Source organism: Kogia breviceps, chromosome 14, assembly GCF_026419965.1.
Source record: "Kogia breviceps isolate mKogBre1 chromosome 14, mKogBre1 haplotype 1, whole genome shotgun sequence".
Classification (NCBI taxonomy): Eukaryota; Metazoa; Chordata; class Mammalia; order Artiodactyla; family Physeteridae; genus Kogia; species Kogia breviceps.
Genome location: NC_081323.1, coordinates 72,301,917 through 72,324,469, shown reverse-complemented (window position 1 = coordinate 72,324,469; position 22,553 = coordinate 72,301,917). Strand labels below are relative to the sequence as shown.

The window sequence follows — 22,553 nt, the reverse complement described above, 5'->3', positions numbered from 1 at the left end:
ATCCTTTTGAACATATGATGTAATAGAATCATGGGAGTGCCAGCCCATCATATTCACACTCCTGGATCATACAGGATGCGTACACCAGGGGAACATCTTAGGATGTTGTAACCCACGGTCACTTCCAAGATTAGGTTACAAAACACTGTGACTTCTGTTTTGCTTGCTCTTTTTTTCTCAAGCTCTTTTCTCTTCTTCCTCTGCTGAAGTAAGTTGCCCTGCTGTGGGCTGCCCTGTGGAGAGACTCATGTGGCAGAAACTGAGGGCAGGCTCAGTCCCACAGCCCATGAAGAAGTGAATTTCACCAACAAACAGGTGAGTGAGCTTGGAAGAGGACTCCCTCCCTTGCAGCTGAGCCTTATGGTGCAGCCCTGGCCACAACTTGATTGTAGCTGATTGAGAGACCCTCAGCCAGAGGACCCACCTAAGCCACACCCTGATTCCTAAGTGCTGCTATTTTAAGCTGTTAAGTTTTGGGGGCAATTTCTTACACAGCAGTGTATAACTAATACAAGATCTCTTAGCCAAAGCAATGTGATAAGAGTGTATGACTTCTATGTGGGTTATTTCCAAGAGGTTGAATAAGGAAAGAAGAGTGATTGGTTCCCAATAATATTCCATAAAATATAATTCATGTGAGTTACGTATGAAGGTGGTTGGCTTACCGTAATGGTTGGTTTATGATAATAGGGATTTATGATAAAATGTAGGAAGGGTCCTCTTTGAGAGGTGAACTTCCCTGCTCACTTGACATGTGGTCCTTTCTGTTTAAACAAGGCAGTAAATCTTTTCCACATCCCATGAGCTACCATAGGGCCACACAGAAAGCAGTCAGGATTTTCTAGTCTCTAAATGGTATAATTCATCAATAGTTAGCAGTTGGTACCTGGGTACCATCTGGCATCTTGTGACTGTGCCCAGAACTAACAACTTCATGTTGGCAAGAAATACACCAAGATGCACCTTTCCCTGGGAGAAAAAAAAAATTGTCCAGATTTGGTTCCTTCGTAAAAGATAAGAGTACAATGGTCTGCTCACCTCTAACATTTGCAAGGGCCAACGGCAAGAGTAAAAACACAAGGCCCATATACCATATGTTAAATAGCTAACAAAATGAAAACCTAAATAAAATATGTTCCAGACAGCTTCCTTGATAAATATACCTTCACAACAACCTAGAAGGCCAAGTTCTCTTGCAGAGTTCTCAAACCCATTCCATGTGTGGGGAAAGCCACCTCTGAGCCCTTGGCCCACTCTCAGCTCTGTTCTACACCACATCCTCTTGTACAAGCCTGCGTATACCCTAGACTTCATGTCCAAGCCTGTCCACACTTGCCACAAACAGCCCTGAGGCCTAGGAAGGCACATACCAGCATAACCCACCCTCTGGAAGACAGACATGGGAAGACCCCCGAACAGGTCCTGAAAGTGGGCATGGGGCCATTTGAACAGGGAATTGCAGGAATCTGATGAGCAGATTGTGGTCTAGGAGGGCACTGCCTCTGGATATGTATGTTCCTTGGCATGACAATTTTTCATAATGTGTGTGGGTGGTGTGGGGAGGGGGACATAGACAGAGAGGATCCAGGATGGGGCCTCCAAAGCACAGGGATCCTTCTTGCCCAGCTCCGAGAGCAATGCTGCAGCCCTTTTCCTATGGCCTGAAGTGGGGTGAGCTGCATGATAGAAGGGGAATGAAAAGGCCATTAGCTGGGACTTAATGGAGCCACTGCACTGGAATCCACACTGATGGGATTGCAGAGTGAAGGTTGGTTACAGACTAAGAGAGAAAACCTAGCCGACTGGGTCGATTTTCCAGTGTGGGTTTGTCAATAACAGAAGTGGTAGCTCAGCCCAAAGTCAGCACTGCCCGGCATGAAGTCACAATAGAAATGGAGATCCAGGGGGCATCCAGACAGGGAGGAAGGCCCCACTGTCAGGGAGACAGCCTCAGTCACTGACCGAGGAAGAGGAGCTGGAAGGGGGGCCAAGTTCCCCTCTCAATCCAGACACTGAGGTGCCCATCAAGATGGATGAGTTTGCAGTTACCCGGTTGGGGTCACCAGGACAAAACCAGACTAGCAGCAAAATGATGTGGTACAGTGTCCAGTGTCTCGGTTAACGGCATGCTGAATCACCCAGCTCACCCACGCTAGAAACCTTCAAGGTGCCAAGTGAAATGCACTTTCCCGGGGAACATTTTCCAAACCCTTCATCAGAAGAACCAGCCACCTTCCTTGTCCTGCCTTCTAGATACATTACCCATACCTGCAAGGCAACAGAGACAGCGAGAGAGGCCAGGCAGCTGGGTACTCAAGCATGTAGACGTTTGAATCACAAAGATCTGGGTTCCAATCACTGTTCCTCCGTAGTATTGTGAACCTCTCTCAGCATCTGTCCTCATCCTTAACCAAAGAAGACATTAGTGCCCATTTCATAGGATTGTTACAAGATTTAAAGGAGGTAACAGGCATTAAGTGTTGAGCCTGGTGCCTGGAATACAGTAAGAGCTCAATAAACATTGGTAATTATTGCATAAGAGTTAGCTGTTCACAAAACTGTCTTCCCTCCTAAATTATGATCTCCTTAAGGCTAATGGCAGTATCTTATATCTCCAGAATCTGTCACAGTGCCTTGTTTAAAAAAAGAAAAAAAAAGAAAAAGAAAAGAAAGAAAAAACTCATTTAGGGCCCACTCTATGCCAAACACTGTGCGAGGCCAATAATAAGCCATGGCTAAGTATGAATTTGCAGAATCAAATAAAGAAGTCAAGAGATTTTAACTTATAATTAAGAATTTCCCAACTCTCAGTTAAGCCCATGAAGTATCTATAACTAATCTTGAATCTTCCTTATTTGAATGTTCATTTCCCCCCACCCTCCCTTTTTTAACCCCTTAGGGGAAAGAAAAAAAATTTTTTCTTTGTTTTCAAACAACCTGCTATATTGGGTGGATCTACAAGAAAAGACTCTGCCACCCCCTCAGACATCTCCAGATTCTCTCATCCCACGTGGGAAGAACTGTCTGTTATCTGTCCTTTGGTTGTTTTACTAGCAAAATAGCTCAGATGCAGATTCCCAGTGGGTGTGAAATCATTTCTTCTCAAGAGGCAGTGCTAAGCAGAAACATATTTATAAGAGTCACAATACATTTTCACCATGTAGCTTCCAGCAGCGTTGCCTGTGTGGATAGTATCTCTACTGATTACCGGTAAACGGCAACCAGAATAGATTTCCACATTTCATTTATAAGCATTAACGGAGAAGGTTGAAAAAGAAGACTGAGGGAGAAATAATGCATTGTGTTACATGTCTCCTCCATTTGATTTGGCTAGAATGCTTTCTCCATTAGACCAGGCTGATTTCACCATTGGATCCCAAGTTCTAGGATGAGAAGAATGCCGGCCACAGAGTAAGAATTTGGTAAGTATCTGTTGCATGCATGAATGAATGAATGAATGAGTAAACAAGTGAATGAATAAATCCTGCCCTGGGTATTTTTACTACACCTGGCGCCTTTGCTGACCCCTGATCCATAGTGGTATGATCTGCTCAGACCTTTCACAGGCTTTGTTCTGATGAATTTTAAAAACATGCCCTTTTAGAATCTGAATTCATTTTCTTTTTTTTTTTTTTTGCGGTATGCGGGCCTCTCACTGCCGCGGCCTCTCCCATCGCGGAGCACAGGCTCCGGACGCGCAGGCCCAGCGGCCATGGCCCACGGGCTCAGCCGTTCCGCGGCACGTGGGACCCTCCCGGACCAGGGCACGAACCCGCGTCCCCTGCATCGGCAGGCGGACTCCCAACCACTGCGCCACCAGGGAAGCCCTGAATTCATTTTCAAAATGCTAAACAGAGACTATCAGCTCCTATAGCAAGATGAGAGGATGACAAGTGTGAGCTGGCCTGCAGATATGGTGGAGTATTAATATCCTGTGATCTGTTTGCCCTGTTGGCTAGAGGTTCCTGCCTGAGTGTTTTGGGCAGCATGTGTGTTGAATATTGCTCCTTTAACTTCTGGGGACACGTGGAGTTCCACTTAAGATAGCCTGGAGGGTTTTCTTATGGAACAGCTCCTTGGCTCCCTTTCCTACCATGAATTCTGCATCCCCCTAATTTAGCTCTTCTCATCCCCCGTGTGTATAACAAAGGACCTGAGAATACGTGAGGAAAATTAGAAGTAACAAAATCTGAAAATCGTCAGGTCTGGAAGGAAGTCGACAAAGATGTATTCCAAGGATTTAAGAAAAAGGTTTTGACCTTGGGTGGGGGGCATCTGCCTCCTGTCAGGAAGAAATGAAATCCTCTGAGAAAGAAAGCAAATCAGTGGGTGCCCATGATGGCAAGGCACTTGTCAGGCTGGAGGGGAAGAAGGAAATTCAGGCAGAGGTAAATGGAAGAAAAACGAGTGAAGTGAGCTCTGGTCACCCAAGGGATCTACAATGCTGCACATGGTGAGGGTGGGAATAAAACTCATCTCCAGGAAGCTCATCCTCTTTCAACTCCCAGTCCCAACTTGGAGTAACAAGAGTAGACGTCAGGGTGGACAACAGAGGAGATCTGGACACAAAATCATCTTCAAGGATCAGTGATTGGACAAACAGATGGCCAACAGGCACAGGAAAGGATGCTCAACATCACTAATCATCAGGGAAATGCAAATCAACCATTATGAGATATCCCCTCCCACCTGTTAGGATGGCTGTCCTCAAGAAGGCAAGAGGTACCACATGTCGGTGAGAATGTGGAGAAAAGGGAACCCTTGTGCCCTGTTGGTGGGCATGTAACATAGTGCAGCCACCATGGAAAACAGTATGCAGGTTCCTCAAAAAATTAAAAAGAGAGCTAACAGCCATTCCACTTCTGGGTATGCATCCAAAGGAGATGAAATCACTATCCCAAAGAGATATCTGCACTCACATGTTCACTGCAGCATTATTCACAATAGCCAAGATATGAAAATGACCTAAGTGTCTGTCAATTGATGAATGGATAAAGATGTAGTATAGGGCTTCCCTGGTGGCGCAGTGGTTGAGAATCCGCCTGCCGATGCAGGGGACACGGGTTCGTGCCCCGGTCCAGGAAGATCCCACATGCCTCAGAGCGGCTGGGCCTGTGAGCCATGGCCACTGAGCCTGTGTGTCTGGAGACTGCTCCGCAACGGGAGAGGCCACAACAGTGAGAGGCCCGTGTACCACAAAAAAAAGATGTAGTATATTTATACAATGGAATATTGTTCAGCCCTGAGAAAGAAGGAAGTGCTGCCATTTTTCATAACTTGGGTGGAACTTGAGGGTATTATGCTAAGTAAAATAAGCCATACAAAGACAAATACTGCATGATATCATTTATATGTAGAATCTGAAAAAAAAAAAAAGTCAAACTCATAACAACAGAGATTAGAAAAGTGGTTGCCAAGAGCTGGGGATGGGGGAAATGGGTAGAGGCTGGTAAAAAGGTACAAACTTCTAGTTATAAAATGAATAAGGTCTGAGGATCTAATGTATAACCTGGTGACTACAGTTGATACCACTGTATTGTATAAATGAAATTTGCTAAGACAACAGAACTTAAATATTCTCACACACACACACACAAAGATAAATATGTGAGGTGATGGATGTGTTAATTAACTAGGTCAGGGGAATCCTTTCAAAATGTACATGTATATCACATCACCATGTTGTACAAATATACTTTAATTAAGCTGAAATGTAAAGAAAAAGAACCAAAGATCTTTTCAGGTGGACATGTTTCCTAGGATTGGCATTATTCTTTGTCTTATGGTGATGTCACTATCACCATTGTTTGTCTTCAAACAGGTTTCTTGCTGTGAGGCAGGAGCAAGAGTAAAGACAGTTCATTCTAGATGTATCTCCTTAAACTTGAACCACCTGGGGACCAGCATGAATAGTTATTTAAACAGACTTTGAAAATACAGTCATTTAAACAATGTGGTACATTGGTTCAACTAAACATAACATGGCTTAGATTATACTCCACTATATGTGAGAATTTACTATATAATAAAGAAGGGAAAAAAATAGGATTACTGAATAAATCATATTGGGACAAATGATTAGCCATGTGAAAAGTCTCTTCAATGTCATGCACCAAAACAAATTCTAGATAGGGCAAAGAGTTACTTTTTAATCAAAGCGTAAATAAACAATAAGAAAAGAGAAATGAATATTTATCAAGCTTCTGCAAAGAGGAGTGAGTAGATTTAGAAAAGATTTTAAAATCACAAAGGAAAAGATGGGCAGGTGTGGTTACAAAAAATTTAAATCTTCTGTCCATAAAAAAAACAATCAAACGTAAAAGGAAAACAATAAACAAGGAAACACATCTAAAGCAAATATAACAAAAAGGAACCATGTATTTTTATATTTGAATTAATAAACATCTTTAAGAAAAACAAAGATGCTGATGGATGAATGGAGAAAGGATCTAAACAGATATTTCCCCAGAGAGGAAATGCTCCAGTTTAACAAACATGGGAAAAATGTTCAATATTACTACTAATCAAAGCCATGCAAATAAAACAACCACATTTCATGCTTTTCAAATTAGCTGCACTTTTAAAATGATAATAGGTGTATTAACACAAGTGTGGCAAAATGGGTATGTTCTTAACATTGCAGATCAGAGTGTAAACTGGCACAGCCTTTTTTAAGAGAGCAATTTTAAGTGTGTATCCAATGCCTTAAAATGGTCACACCCTTTGATCCAGTAACTGCACATTGGAATATGTAGCTTAATGAAGTCACCTGAAATACTGGTGGTGGGCTGGGGACTGGGAGGGGGTGAGTTTATGCAACAAGATTATCATCACAACAGCATATTTAATAGTGAAAAAAAATTTTTTTTAATTTAAATGTTTGGTTAAATAAGCCATGCCATAATCCTAGCATGAAACATTATGGAGTCATAAAATGCAATGTTCACAAAGTCTGTATAATATGGAAAATGCTTGTGATATAATAGTTGAAAAAAAGAAAGATAAAAATTAGATATAGAGAATAAATATAATTATGTGAAAAAAAAACTATGCAAAAAAAAAAGCCCCGAAGAAAAGACATTAAAATGTAAATAGTGGCTATGCATCAAATTATGGATGATTATTTTCTTTTCTGCTTTTCAGGAATTTTCTCTTTTTCCCAATAATATGAGGAAAAATGCTTTATAAACATGCAATATTTCTATTCCCTTTGATATCTTGGGTGATTATGAATGTCAAACATTTGTTTCAGACAAAAAGCCCCTTTGGAGGGCTTTGGAATGTAGTTCACATACAAGGTAACGTCCAATAAGGCACATAACATAAAACCTCTGTCTTAATGGAAGCAACCTAAGTGTCCATTGACAGATGAATGGATAAAGAAGATGTGGCACATATATACAATGGAATATTACTCAGCCATAAAAAGAAACGAAATTGAGTTATTTGTAGTGAGGTGGATGGACCTAGAGTCTGTCACACAGAGTGAAGTAAGTCAGAAAAAGAAAAACAAATACCGTATGCTAACACATATATATAGAATCTTCAAAAAAAAAAACGGTTCTAAAGAACCTGGGGGCAGGACAGGAATAAAGACACCAATGTAGAGAATAGACTTGTGAGGACACGGGGACGGGGAAGGGTAAGCTGGGAGGAAGTGAGGGAGTGTCATGGACATATATACACTACCAAATGTAAAATAGCTAGCTAGTGGGAAGCAGCCACATAGCACAGGGAGATCAGCTCGGTGCTTTGTGTCCACCTAGAGGGGTGGGATAGGGAAGGTGGGAGGCAGATGCAAGAGTGAGGAGATATGGGGATACATGTATATGTATAGCTGATTCACTTTGTTATAAAGCAGGAACTAACATACCATTGTAAAGCAAATATACTCCAATAAAGACATTAAAACAAACAAACAAAAACAAACCTCTGTCTTAGTTCAGGCTGATGTAACAAAGCCCCACTAACTGGGTGGCTTATACACAAAAGAAATTTATTTCTCACAGTTCTAGAGGCTAGATGTCTGAGATCAGGATGCCATCTTGGTCGGGTTCTGATGAAGACCCTCTTCTGGGCTGCAGACTTCTCATTGTGTCTCCATGTGGTGGAAAGAGGGGGAAAGAACTCTCTGGGGTCCCTTTTATTAGGGCACTGATTCCATTCACGAGGGCTCCACTCTCATGACCTCCCTTCCTCACAAAGGCTCCACCTCTCCCAATACCATCACACTGATGGTATTGAAATCTTAACAGAAGTTAGGATTTCAACACATGAATTTCGGGGGGGACACTAACATGCAATCCATTGAAACCTTTCAATGCAAAATTGGGGTAGAATCACAGTGCTGGCCCAGAAGTGATGCTCAGTAAAAAGTTGTAGAATGAGGCAATCACTGAGTGCTGATGGCTAGTACTTATGTAGCACTCACCACTTGCCTGGCACTGTTCTAGTCCCTTTATACATCTTAGCTCATTCAATCCTCCAACAAGCGGGAGATAACCGTAACAGAGTTCTACAAAGTTGGTGGCTTTAAAAAATGGAACTTTACTCTCTCATTGTTCTGAAGCCCAGAAGTTTAAAATCAAGGTGTTGGCAGGGTTGGTTCCTTCTGGAACCGTGCCTCTCTCTGACCTTCTGTGGCTCTGGATATCCTTGGGTTCCTTCCCTGATAGATGCCAATCTCTACCTCCATTTTTACATGGTTTTCCCCTCTATGTGTGTCTCAAATCTCCCGCTCCTTTCTCTTATAAGGACACTAGTCATTGGATTTAGGGTCCAGCCTAAATCTAGTCTGATCACATTTTGAGTTTCTTAATTACCTCTACAAAGACCCTATTTCCAAATCAGGCCAAATTCATAGGTATCAGAGGAGGACACAGTTCAGCCCCCAACAGTGTTTTACAAAAGAAATGGGAAAATGTCGAGAATCCCTGAAAAGGAGTAGGTGGAAGTCACTTGAGAGCATTTTCTTTGTGTAGTGCAATCTAATTTTCAGTCTCCACTACTAAATATGAGTTCCTCGAAGGCAAAGGCCTTTTTATTTTATGTCCCCAGGGCTTGGCATGTTGCCTGATGACACTCAGTAAATATTTGCTGATTTGAGCTCTGTCTTAGTCTGTTTTGGCTGCCATAACAAAATACCATAGACTAAGTGGCTTTAACAACAGAAGTTTATTTTCTTACAGGTCTGGAGGCTGGAAGTCTGAGATCAGGGTGTCAGCAATGGTCGGGTTCTGGTGAGGGTTCTCTTCCTGTCTTGCAAACGGCTGCCTTCTCACTACACCCTCAAGTGGTGGGTGGGATGAAGAGATAGAAAGAGCTGAGCTCTCCTGATGTCTATTTATAAGGGCACTAATCCCATCAGAAGGGCCCCTCTCTCATCTGAACTTAATTATCTCCTAAAGGCCCCACCTCCAAATACCATCACGTCAACATATGAATGTGGAGGGGACACAGACACTGATTCCATAGCAAGTTTATATTCAGTTGAGAGCCAGGGGTCCTTTGGAGAAGAGTACTCTGCCAGCTGTTATAAAATTTTCTTCATTTTCTTTATCCTCAATGTTAGATACGGGATGAGCACGCTGTTAACAAACGGAACCTTTCTTTCTTATACACACACAAACTCTCCTGCCTTCACCGTTCTTGAGATCACTATAATTTATAACTATACAAATTCAAAAGAAATAAGCATGCCAACACAGAGCCAGAGTCAGATGCACATATGGAAAGTTGCATGCAGATTCCAGAGTTTGTCATCAGTGTTGTATATAAGCCATTACGGATATAAGCCTGTTTCCCCACTGCTGGGCTCTGGGATTTGCACCATTTCTCTGCAAAATACCTTCTTTTTACTGTCTTTCACCGTTGCTGAGACCAGACCTCCTTTTCATGGCTATTGTAAGTATGCTCCTTGCCTTGAATCTGGAAAAGCTAAGGGGAGAGAGACTGAACAGGCTATCCTACCCTCCTCCCCCACCAACAATGCTGTGCTTGAATATTAGACCAAGAAATGTTCTGACAGCCCAAAGCCACTCCTACAGGGAAGTAGCTTGAGACCTCTGGTGAGAAAGGAAGTGTTCTCTCCAGCTATCCTTGTTTGAAAACTAACCCAAGAATAACATTCTATCTGTGTACTCAAGTGGGATCTTAGAAATGGATTTTTAGGCCACATGGATTAGTCCAGCAATTTTCCAGAAGGACTAATAGTTTTACATGCTGCTTTTTCAAAGCATTCCACTGAACGATTTATATTTATATGTGCATTTATATTTGGACGTTTATATGTTTATTATCTGCTTCCCCACTCCAAAATGTAAGTTCTTTGGAGAAGATGGGAAGTGTCTTGTTTATTGTTGAATCTCCATTGCCTAATACCTGAGGATCCCAGTAAATAGATAACTGACAAAAGGACCCACCTAATCTTTCCCACCACCTAGAAGTGACAGAAGAAGTTAAATGTGGTGAGGAATATGGCTAAGACACAGAGGGAAGGTCATTTAAAGGAGGTGGCATTTGGGTGGTGTGATACTGTGACTTATAATAAGAAATATATATTTGGTCTTAGTCCATGGTTCCTGGTTCACAGCTCCTAAAACCCTAGGAATTTCCTAGTGTTGAGAGTGATACAGGTGCCTATTGTTACGTTAATGAGATGACTCTGGACCACACCTAAGGTCGAGGACTGGTTGCCAGGAGAACCCACCTGAGATTAGAGAGTTAGAACTTGCAGTCCTACCCCTGAACTCCAGGGAGGGGAAAGGGGCTGGAGATTGAGTTCAATCATCAATGGCCAGTGACTTAATCAATCATGCCTATGTAATGAAGCCTCCATAAAAACCCCAAAGGACTGGGTTCAGAGAGGTTCTGGGTTGGTAAACATGTGGATATTTGGGGAGAGTGGTGTGTTTAGAGAGGGCCTGGAAGCTCCATGTCCCTTCCCCATACCTTGACCTGGGCATCTCTTCCATCTGTCCGTTCCTGAGTTAGATTCTTTGTAATCAACTGGTAATCTAAAAGGTAAAATATTTCTCTGATTTCTGTGAACCACTCTGGCACATTAATCAAACCCGAGAAGGGGGTTGTGGGAACTTCTGATTTATGGCCAGTTGGTCAGAAGTACAGATAACAAGCTGGGCTGTTGGAGAGGGTAAGACTGAGCCCTTTACCTGTGGAATCTGACTGTACCCGGGTTGACTGTGTCGGAATTCAGTTGAATTGTTGGACACCCGGTTGATGTCCATAGAGTTGCTTGTTGGATGTATGGGAGGGACCCCCACTCCCCCTCCAACATTGGAATTTAGTGGACAGAACGCAAAGGAGGTGGAGTCCTGAATAATGAAGAGGCCATCAGGGGATGATGTGGGGAACAGAGTTCTTAGCAGAAGGAACAGCAAATGCAAACGTCCCCTGAGAGAGACCAGTTTAACCTCTTCAAGGAAATCAGTGTGACCGGGCAGAGCAAAGGAGCAGCATCAGCAAGTGGGTGAGTCAAGGTCAGAGAGGCACATGGATGGCACAAGGCCTCTAGGAGCTGAGGAGCTGGGATGCTGCTCCAGGGTGGGCAGCTGCTTAGGGCTTGGAGCAGGTAGAGGTTGGGAGAGGCCTTGCTCTGCTTTAGAAGCATTAGAGTCAGTGGATCTGAATTTGTTATCAAAATTCCACCTGGTGCTAGTTTGGTACTGAGATATGCTCTCCAATTAAAGATCACTGCATGTGCCACAGAGGCCCCCAACAGGGAAATGACAGAAAAACAATGTGCGGAGAGCACTTTCAGTTGCCTTGAGTTCCTGATGCAGGAAAGGATGCTCTGAAAAGCCTTTGCTTTAAAACTCACAGAGGCTGTTATTGTGTTCCCTCCAATTTCATATGCTGAAGCCTTAACCCCCAATGTGACTGTTTGGAGATAGGAACTTTACAGACGTAATTAAGGTTAAATGAGATCATAAAGGTGGGGCCCTAATCAAATATGACTGGTGCCCTTATAAGAAAGGGAAGAGACACCAAGGATGCCTGCACACAGAGAAAAAGCTCATGTAAGGACACAGTGAGAAGACAGCCATCTGCAAGCCAAGGTGTGTATTGTACATTTTAAAAACTTAATTTCCCTGATGCCTCAGTATCCCCACAAACAGACTGTGAGCACCTGCCCAGGTGACCACATATACCAGTGTGATAAGGCTGGTGCTTGCTACAAGTTCCCCCTCTTGCCCTCCTCTGAGTGTAACCTAGTGACGTTCAAATGCACCAATGAACCCCCTTCATGCCTTTTGCTTCTGTAACTCCACTCTGATCCCCAATCAAGGTACTTCCTACAGTCCTCTCTCTCTCTCTCTCTCTCTCTCTCTCTCTCTCTCTCTGTCTCTCTCGGCTTCTTACCCCCTATGCAGTGTGCCGTGCCTCCCCTTCTAGGACATGTAAGTATAATAATTCCTCTAATTTCCTATGCCTCGCCAAGTATAATTTCTATGGCTGTGTTGGAGTGATCCTTAAAGACCCCACAGGGGACTTACACCTCCATTCACACAAGGAGAAAGGCTTCAGGAGAAACCAACCCCACTGGTACCTTGACCTTGGACTTCCAGCCTCCAGAATTGTGAGAAATAAATTTCTATTATTTAAGCCGCCTAGTGTCTGGTGTTTCGTTATGGCGACACTAGCAAATGAATACAGTCTCCAATCATACACTTATCCTCACAAAACCCGCAAGTCAGCATATCTTACTTCCTCCTGGTTTGTCTGAAACTGAGGGGGTTCCCGGAACCTGGGAACTGCAGTGCTAACACCTGGAAAGACAAACCAGGATGAACTGGCCACCCTACACTACCACAACCTTTCCACATCCAGCCCTTGGGAAAGGACAGGAAAGAAAAGAGAAAAAGATGGCTTCAGAGCCCCCATTTTCTATTGCTTATCATCCAGGACATAGCACTGACCCGAACCCATGGGAAACAATGCAGAACGTCACGGGTACTGAAAAGGTGAAGCAGTATTTAAAGGTTTTAATAAAGAAGTACTTATACAGCCTTCACCACGTATCAGGCGCTGTTCAAGTGCTCTACATACAAAGATGCACGGAATCCTCACACAGCCCCATGAGGTGATACCACTATTATTCACATTTTGCAGAGGAGGGAACTGAGGCCCAGAGGCAACGGAGGCCCAGAGATGTGCGGCCCCAGGTGGCTGACACTGTGGCTGACACAACACTGCCTTTGGGTCCAGAGTCTCAGGCATCCCTCTTTGCCACGCTGGTCACAATGGGCCAGTGTAATAAATCAGTAAATCTAAGCAACTAAGGCAACCTGCATGAGAAGTTTCCCTGGTTTATTTTCCATGGACGCCTGTGGCCATGGCCTTGATACTAGATGTTAAGAAATCTCCCAGGAGCATCAGATCCGTCTGGCCAGCCAGATCGGGTGGCATCCCAACAATCTCACAGGTTGTTAAGAGGCTAGATGAGGATAATTCATGCAGTGCCCTTAACAGAGTGCCTGGTGCAGAATACAGAGCATTCAATGAGTGCTCACTGATCATAATAGCGACAGCAACAATAATAAGAGCCACCACTGCCACTACCCCCTGTTTGAATTACTGTCGGTCTCTGCATTAGCTTTAAGATTTCCTGATTTTCCAAGCAGGTGTTCAAGAGCTCAGTGATCTTCCAACTCAACACCCTGGACAAACTTCAGTTGAATAGATTCAAAACACAAGGCCAGAGCGCCCTCACACCCTGACCAGCACTTGGAAGCATACAAGCTGACGGGTTCTTGTGACGGAAAAACTCTGCCACTGATTGTGCCCAGCCCGCAGGAGAGCAGTAACCTATCCCATCTCCCATTTCAGAGGTAACACCTTAAAAGCCCCCAGTTTATTTACAGCAAACGTTTGGCTACTGGTCCTCTCCGATGTAAGTGAATTTCAAAACACTTTAAATTCAGGATAAAGCAGTGAAATGGGAAAATCTTTACACTCCAATAAGACATCGTTACTGGCAAGCATATTGCACTTTCAACATCAGACCGAAAACCACCAGTGCATGAAAGGGAATGAGGGCATCTGGGGGGGCATCGGGCAGCTTGATAAACAGGGTCCTGCTGGGGAGGAAGAAGCTCTGGGGACTCCAGATGAAGGACAGCTTTTCTGGACTGTCAGTAGTTTCCAAAGATGGCACGGTTTCCAGCCCACACCCTGCACAAAGGGTGAGGGTGGGGGTAGTAGATCCTGTTTACTTCCGGGCAGTTTTTCTAGGGTGTGTTTAGTTGTATCGGTAGAGGGGGGTAAAGGAGCAGGTTAGGCAGGGATCATTAGCATTTAGATTGCACAACTGAGAAACTGATGAGTGGGAAGGATGGGTTGCTATGACCCATAAGAGGGGAGACGAGAGCAGACACCAGAAGTCCCTGAAATTGATCAACTGCTCTTAAATGGACGTCTCAAGAATGGGCAAGGGAAGGGAGAGAGAGAGGAAAGGAAGGAGGTAGGGAGGAAGAAAGGAGAGAAGGAAATCAGAGCAGGATGGAGGGAGGAAGGGAAAACAGGAGAAGGAAATAAAGGAAGAGAGGGAGAAAAGAAAAAGTGAAAGATATAAGTTGAGAAGGAAGATAAAAGGAAGGCAGTGACGGAGGTGTTTGATTGAGGATGCCAAGCACCAGGTAGACATTCTCCACTTCCTTCTGTGAGGGAAGGACCCCTTATCTTCAGGTATGAATAAGGAACTGGAACTCAGAGCATTTCAAGTTCTTTACAGTTTGCACCCCATCATGCCACTGGCTCTTCCCTAGTTTTCCCAGAGCCAAACGTTCAAAGGCACCTGCTCGTTCAAGGCTGTTAAAAAGAGCAGGAATGCCTAGCATCACTAATTTTCTGCTCCATATCAGATGCTGTGCTAGACACTTTTAAATAGTGTCTCATTTAATAACATTATCACCATTTTACAGATGATGACACAGAGGCTCAGAGAAGCCTAACTGAGGCCATCCAGCTAAGCTACTCTGCCAGGATTCTCACCTGCACTGTCTTAATTTAGAACCATTAACCTCAGTTCTAGTCATGACTCAGCTGTTACCTTAAGGAGTGACCAGGAAGCTTCTACCTTTATCAGCCTGTGACCAGCTGAATAATGGTCTCCTGAAAGATGTCCATGTCAATCTCTGAAACCTGTGAATGTGTCACCCTACATGACAAAGTGGACTTTACAAATGTCATTAGTTTAGTATTTTGAGATGGGAAGATTTTCCTGGATTATCTAGGTGGGCCCAATATAATCACAAAAGTCCTTATAAAGGAAAGAGGGAGGCAGGAGGGTCAGGGTCAGTGTCAGAGAGATTTAAAGATGCTGTGCTATTGGCTCTGAACATGAAAAGCAGGTCATGAGCCAAGGAATGCTAGTGGCCCTTATAAGCCAGAAATGGTAAGGAAACAGATTATTCTCTAGAGCCTCAGAAGGAATGCAGCCCTGCTGGCACTTTGATTTTATCCCAGTAAGATTCATTTTGAACTTGTTTTGTGTTGTTTCAAGCCACTAAGTTTATGGTAATTTGTTATAGCATCAAAAAGAAGCTAATACAGAGCCTCAGTTTCCTTATCTGTCAAACAGAAATTATAGTCTTGGATCTGCCTGTTCTGTGTGGCTTTGATGAAGATGCAATGTCTTGGGTCCTTATGCTGGCCCTGAATGCCACTCCCACTAGGACATCCCACATGGAAACCATGCTGCCCAAACTAGCTTTGCCCTGTCTAAAGAGGGCTGTCAACCAGGCTTTACGTATCTTGGTCTATATTCCTTCAGAGCTCTGTTCTGCTTGCTCCAAAAAATAACCAGCTAGTCTGCTGGGCTCAGTGAAGAACAAAGTCAAACACAGAAGAAAACAGTGCCCAAAGGTGGAGAAAGACTGAGTACTGATGACATTGCTTGAGCCCCTGGATCCAGCTATGCCTGAAACCGATGAACTCTTGAACTTTTCAGTTAGGCAAGCCAAGAAATTCTTATTTTTCCTTAAGCTGGCTTGAGTTGGGCTACTGTCACATACAACTTAAAGCATTTAGGGCAACTACTATGTATCAGGCCCTGTACCACAAAGCTTTGCTGCAACAATCCTATACAGTGGAATTTCTCCCTTTAATAAAAGATGAGAAAACTGAGGCTCAAATTAGTTTAAGCAACTTGCCCAACGTGCAATAGTTCATAAGTGAATAACAGTGGAATTCAAATCAGTTTGAGTCTAAAATCTTTGCTCTTTCCCCAGCACCAATTTTTAACTTTCACTTAACTTGAACACAACTTGGGAGGGCCATAAAGTCAAATTGAAACCGCTCTTTCTCTCAGGTCTTTACACTTGCACTAAAAAGAATAGATCACTGTTGTTGTTAAGTCCTACCATAGATCCTCTTAAAATTGTGCTGAAAATTTTATTAAGTTTTCTGTTCAGAATGTAATGCTTGGGAGTAAAAAGATACAAGCTCTTTGTGAAACGGTTTGTATCAGAAAACATGTCCTAAAAGCTGTGGGCTGCCAGGTAGCTGCCAAAGAAGTCATTTTACTTAAATTCAAATAACATCTAGAACACTTAACAGCTGGGGATTTTTGTTGGGAAGGAGTTTGTTTGTTACAAGGTAAGGGCAATTGAACTTTGCAACTAGAATGGCTGGAAATATCAACATGCAATCCACAAATTCTCTCTTCCCACCTCCCGTCCTAAAGTGGTTTCTGTGTTTGATCAACTGGGTCTTGGTTGTTCGTTTGATCTGGGCTTGGGCAGGTGAGAAGGGGTCTTTTTGTTCTGTCAATCTGATCTAGAGCTCATAAACTCAAGTGCCGACAGGAATATGTAGATGAGGAAGAAGCCAGGGTTGCATTCTTTTTTCAAAGACCCTTGATCTTCTTTTTTCTTTTTAATCTTCAAACATGGATGATTAGTGTTTGCATCCAAAGGAAAGAAAATATGTGGTTTTGACACATGCAGTGTGTCAACATGTCTCTCTACCTTTCACTTTCTTATCTTTAAGGATACCTGGAAACAAGCATGGATGGAATCAAGATTCAGAGATGAGGAGACAGTGGTGGTGAACAGGGGGGATGAGACAAATTGGAAAGTGTGTGTGACTGGGTGGCCAGGGATCCAGGACCACTCTTACTACATCTTTCAGAAATGAGGCAAAGGCAAGCCAGAAATTTGGAAGTCATTGTGAAAGCCACTGATTTTTCAGTGTTACCTAAAATTATTTTAAAAATTGTGTTCTCCAGACAAAAACACTTGGGGTGGTTGAATACAGCCCATTGGTTTGAGGTATTTGGTGTAGAGAGAAGAACTGGATAAAGCCAAGAAAGTCTTGATGGATTTTTATTTTAAAAGGAACAGAGCTATTTCCATGAGAAAAGAGATCTGAGATGGAAGGAGGAAAGGGGGGTAGCAATAGGGGAATTGGGGGAGAAACTATAGGTACCAGCCATGCTTATGATGTGTGAACTCTTAGAAGAAAGGTGGAGAGAGAGGATTATAAGAGGCTTCTCTTTATATCCAGCAATAGAATTCCCTTTGCTCCTCCTATAGAAGAATTCAGTATCTATTTAAATTGCTTTTAAATTTTTCTTGACATAGGTTGAAAGTTTGTTTTAGCTACACAGAGGGTGGAAAGCCTCAGCCCCAGCATGTCACTCACCTCTCTGTGCCCCAGTTTAATCATCTGTAAAATGGGACTCCTAAGGGCACCTACCTCTTGGAGATAATGTTGGTAAAACACCTGGCAGTGCCTGACCCTTTTAAATTCTCAATGGATATGGGACATTGTTATTTATTATCTCATTTACCTTGGCTAAATTGTCTAAACTCTCAGAATTTCTCTTTCATTATAGTTAAATGGGATATTAAAAAATATCTGCCCCTTATATGTATAAATGAATCACTTTGTTGTACAGCAGAAATTAACACAACATTGTAAATCAACTATACTTCAATTTTTAAAAAAGAGGAATAAAAATATGCCCATGGGCTTCCCTGGTGGCGCAGTGGTTGAGTCCGCCTGCCGATGCAGGGGACACGGGTTTGTGCCCCGGTCTGGGAGGATCCCACATGCCGCGGAGCGGCTGGGCCCGTGAACCATGGCTGCTGAGCCTGCACGTCCAGAGCCTGTGCTCCGCAACGTGGGGGGACACAACCGTGAGAGGCCCACGTACAGCAAAAAAAAAAAAAAAAAAAAAATCTGCCCTTTGGGGAGGATTATTACAAAGCCTGTATATAGTAATCCCCCCCTTACTTGCAGTTTCACTTTCTGTGGTTTCATTTACCTGTGGGCAACTGCAGTCAGAAAATACTAGATAGAAAATTCCAGAAATGAACAGTTCATAAGTTTTAAATTGCATGCTGTTCTGAGTAGTAGCATGATGAAATCTCACTCTGTCCTGCTCTGTCCCGCCTGGGACATAAATCATCCCTTTGTCCAGCATATCTTGCCCATTAGACACTTAATAGTTATCTCTGTTATCAGGGTATCAGTCCCAGTATTGCAGTGCTTGTGTTTAGGGTACAAACCCTTGGGTATAGGGTTCAATACTATCCGCCATTCCAGGCATCCACTGGGGATCTTGGAAAGAATCACCCACAGATGCAGTGGGGAAGGACTATTGTATATAAAGCGTGTAGCACAGAGACAGCAGAAGCAAGAAGAACTACAATCCTGCAGCCTGTGGAATGAAAACCACATTTGCAGAAAGACAGACAAAATGAAAAGGCAGAGGTCTATGTACAAGATGAAGGAACAAGATAAAACCCCAGAAAAACAACTAAATGAAATGGAGATAGGCAACCTTCCAAAAAAAGTGGAGATAGGCAACCTTCCCAAAAAATTCAGAATAATGATAGTGAAGATGATACAGCACCTCGGAAAAAGAATGGAGGCAAAGATCAATAAAATGCAAGAAATGTTTAACAAAGACCTAGAAAAATTAAAGAACAAACAAACAGAGAAGAATAATACAATAACCGAAGTGAAAAATACACTAGAAGGAATCAATAGCAGAATAACTGAGGCAGAAGAACGGATAAGTGATCTGGAAGACGGAATGGTGGGATTCACTGCTGCAGAACAGAATAAAGAAAAATGAATGAAGACCACCTAAGAGACCTCTAGGAAAACATTAAAGGCACCAACATTCGCATTATAGGGGTCCCAGAAGGAGGAGAGAGAGAGAAAGTTCCCAAGAAAATATCTGAAGAGATTATAGTAAAAAAATTCCCTAACATGGGAAAGGAAATAGCCATCCAAGTCCAGGAAGCACAGAGAGTCTCAGGCAGGATAAACCCAAGGAGAAACATGCTGAGACACACAGTAATCAAATTGACAAAAATTAAAAACAAAGAAAAATGATTGAAAGCAACAAGAGAAAAATGACAAATAACATACAAGGGAACTCCCATAAGGTTAAGAGCTGATTTCTCAGCAGAAACTCTACAAGCCAGAAGGCAGTGGCACGATATATTTAAAGTGATGAAAGGGAAGAACCTACAACCAAGATTACTCTACCTGGCAAGGATTTCATTCAGATTCTACAGAGAAATCAAAAGCTTTACAGGCAAGAAAAGCTAAGAGAATTCAGCACCAAACCAGCTCTACAACAAATGCTAAAGGAACTTCTCTAAGTGGGAAACATAAGAGAAGAAAAGGACTTGCAAAAACAAACCCATAACAATTAAGAAAATGGTAATAGGAACATAAATATCGATAATTACCTTAAACATAAATGGATTAAATGCACCAACCAAAAGACACAGGCTTGCTGAATGGACACAAAAACAAGAACCACATATATGCTGTCTACAAGAGACCCACTTCAGACCTAGGGACACACAGAGACTGAAAGTGAGGGGATGGAAAAAGATTTTGATTTCCATTCAAATGGAAATCAAAAGAAAACCTGAGTAGCAATACTGATATCAGATAAAATAGACTTTAAAATAAAGAATGTTACAAGAGACAAGGAAGGACACTACATAATGATCAAGGGATCAATCCAAGAAGAACATCTAACAATTATACATCTATATGCATCCAACATAGGAGCACCTCAATACATAAGGCAAATGCTAACAGCTATAAAAGAGGAAATCAATAGTAACAAAATAATAGTGGGGGACTTTAACACCTCACTTACACCAATGGATGGATCATTCAGACAGGAAATTAATAAGGAAACAAAAGCTTTAAAGGACATAACAGACCAAATAGATTTAATTGATATTTATAGAACATTACATCCAAAAACAGCAGATTACACTTTCTTCTCAAGTGCACACGGAACATTCTCTAGGATAGATCACATCTTGGGTCACAAATCAAGCCTTGGTAAATTTAAGAAGACTGAAATCATATCAAGCATCTTTTCTGACCACAATGCTATGAGATTAGAAATCAATTACAGGGAAAAAATTGTACAAAACACAAACACACGGAGGCTAAACAATACATTACTAAATAACCAATAATCACTGAAGAAATCAAGGAGGAAATCAAAAAATACCTAGAGACAAATGACAACGAAAACATGATGATCCAAAACCTATGGGATGCAGCAAAAGCAGTTCTAAGAGGGAAGTTTATAGCAATACAATCCTACCTCAAGAAACGAGAAAAATCTCAAATAAACAATCTAAACATACAGCTAAAGGAACTAGAGAAAGAAGAACAAACAAAACCCAAAGTTAGTAGAAGGAAAGAAAACACAAAGATCAGAGCAGAAATAAATGAAAAAGAAACAAAGAAAACAATAGCAAAGATCAATAAAACTGAAAGCTGGTTTTTTTGAAAAGATAAACAAAATTGATAAAGTTTTAGCCAGACTCATCAAGAAAAATAGAGAGAGGACTCAAATCAATAAAATTAGAAATGAAAAAGGAGAATTTACAATGGACACTGCAAAAATACAAACCATAATAAGAGACTACTACAATCAACTTTATGCCAATATAATGGACAACCTGGAAGAAATGGACAAATTCTTAGAAATGTATAACCTTCCAAGACTGAACCAGGAAGAAATAGAAAATATGAACAGACCAATCACAAGTAATGAAATTGAAACTGTCACTAAAAATCTTCCAACAAAGAAAAGTCCAGGACCAGATGGCTTCACAGCTGAATTCTATCAAACATTTAGAGAAGAGCTAACAACCATCCTTCTCAAACTCTTCCAAAAAATTGCAGAGGAGAGAACACTCCCAAACTCATTCTATGAGGTCACCATCACCCTGATATCAAAACCAGACAAAGATGTCACAAAAAACGAAAATTACAGACCAATATCTCTGATGAATATAGATGCAAAAATCCTCAACAAAATACTAGCAAACAGAATCCAACAACACATTAAAAGGATTATACACCATGATTTATCTGGGATTTATCCCAGGGATGCAAGGATTCTTCAATATATGCAAATCCATCAATGTGATACACCATATGAACAAACTGCAGAATAAAAACCATATGATCATCTCAGTAGATGCAGAAAAAGGTTGTGACAAAATTCAACACCCATTTATGATAAAAACTCTCCAGAAAGTGGGCATAGAGGAAACCTACCCCAACATAATAAAGGCCATATATGACAAACTCACAGCAAACATCATTCTGAATGGTGAAAACCTGAAAGAATTTCCTCTAAAATCAGGAACAAGACAAGGATGTCCACGCTTGCCACTGTTATTCAACATAGTTTTGGAAGTGCTAGCCACAGCAATCAGAGAAGAAAAGAAGTAAAAGTGATACAAACTGGAAAAGAAGAAGTAAAACTGTCACTGTTTGTGGATGACATGATACTATACATAGAGAATCCTAAAGATGCCACCAGAACACTACTAGAGCTAATCAATAAATTTGGTAAAGTAGCAGGATACAGAGCTGGAGGAATCAGACTTTGTGACTTCAGACTACACTACAAAGCTACAGTAATTAAGATAATATAGTACTGGCACAAAACCAGAAATACAGATCAATGCAACAGGATCGAAAGCCCAGAGGTAAACCCACTCACCTATGTTCAACTAATCTATGACAAAGGAGGTAATGATATACAATGGAGAAAAGACAGTCTCTTTAATAATTGGTGCTAGGAAAAATGGACAGCTACATGTAAAAGAATGAAATTAGAACACTCTCTAACACCACACACAAAAATAAACTCAAAATGGATTAAATACCTAAATGTAAGACTGGACACTAAAAAACTCTTGGAGGAAAACATAGGAAGAACACTCTTTGACATAAATCACAGCAAGATCTTCTATGACCCACCTCCTAGAGTAATGGAAATAAAAACAAAAATAAACAAATGGGACCTAATGAAACTTCAAAGCTTTTGCACAGCAAAGGAAACCATAAACAAGACGAAAAATGGAAGAAACCTCAGAATGGAAGAAAATACTTGCAAACAAATCAACAGACAAAGGATTAATCTCCAAAATATATAAACAGCCCATGCAGCTCAATATTAAAAAACAAACAACCCAATCCAAAAGTGGGCAAAAAACCTAAATAGACATTTCTCCAAAGAAGAC

The 22,553-nt window shown here is 41.8% G+C and overlaps 1 long non-coding RNA gene across 1 annotated transcript; it reads left to right on the top strand.

Moving 5' to 3' along the window:
• The first annotated feature begins 237 nt into the window (after nucleotides 1–237).
• Nucleotides 238–13,813, top strand: LOC136792544 (uncharacterized). Its single transcript, XR_010836493.1, has 3 exons — nucleotides 238–315; nucleotides 3,335–3,422; nucleotides 13,644–13,813. It is a non-coding gene; the product is annotated as an uncharacterized lncRNA (long non-coding RNA).
• The last annotated feature ends 8,740 nt before the right edge of the window (nucleotides 13,814–22,553 follow it).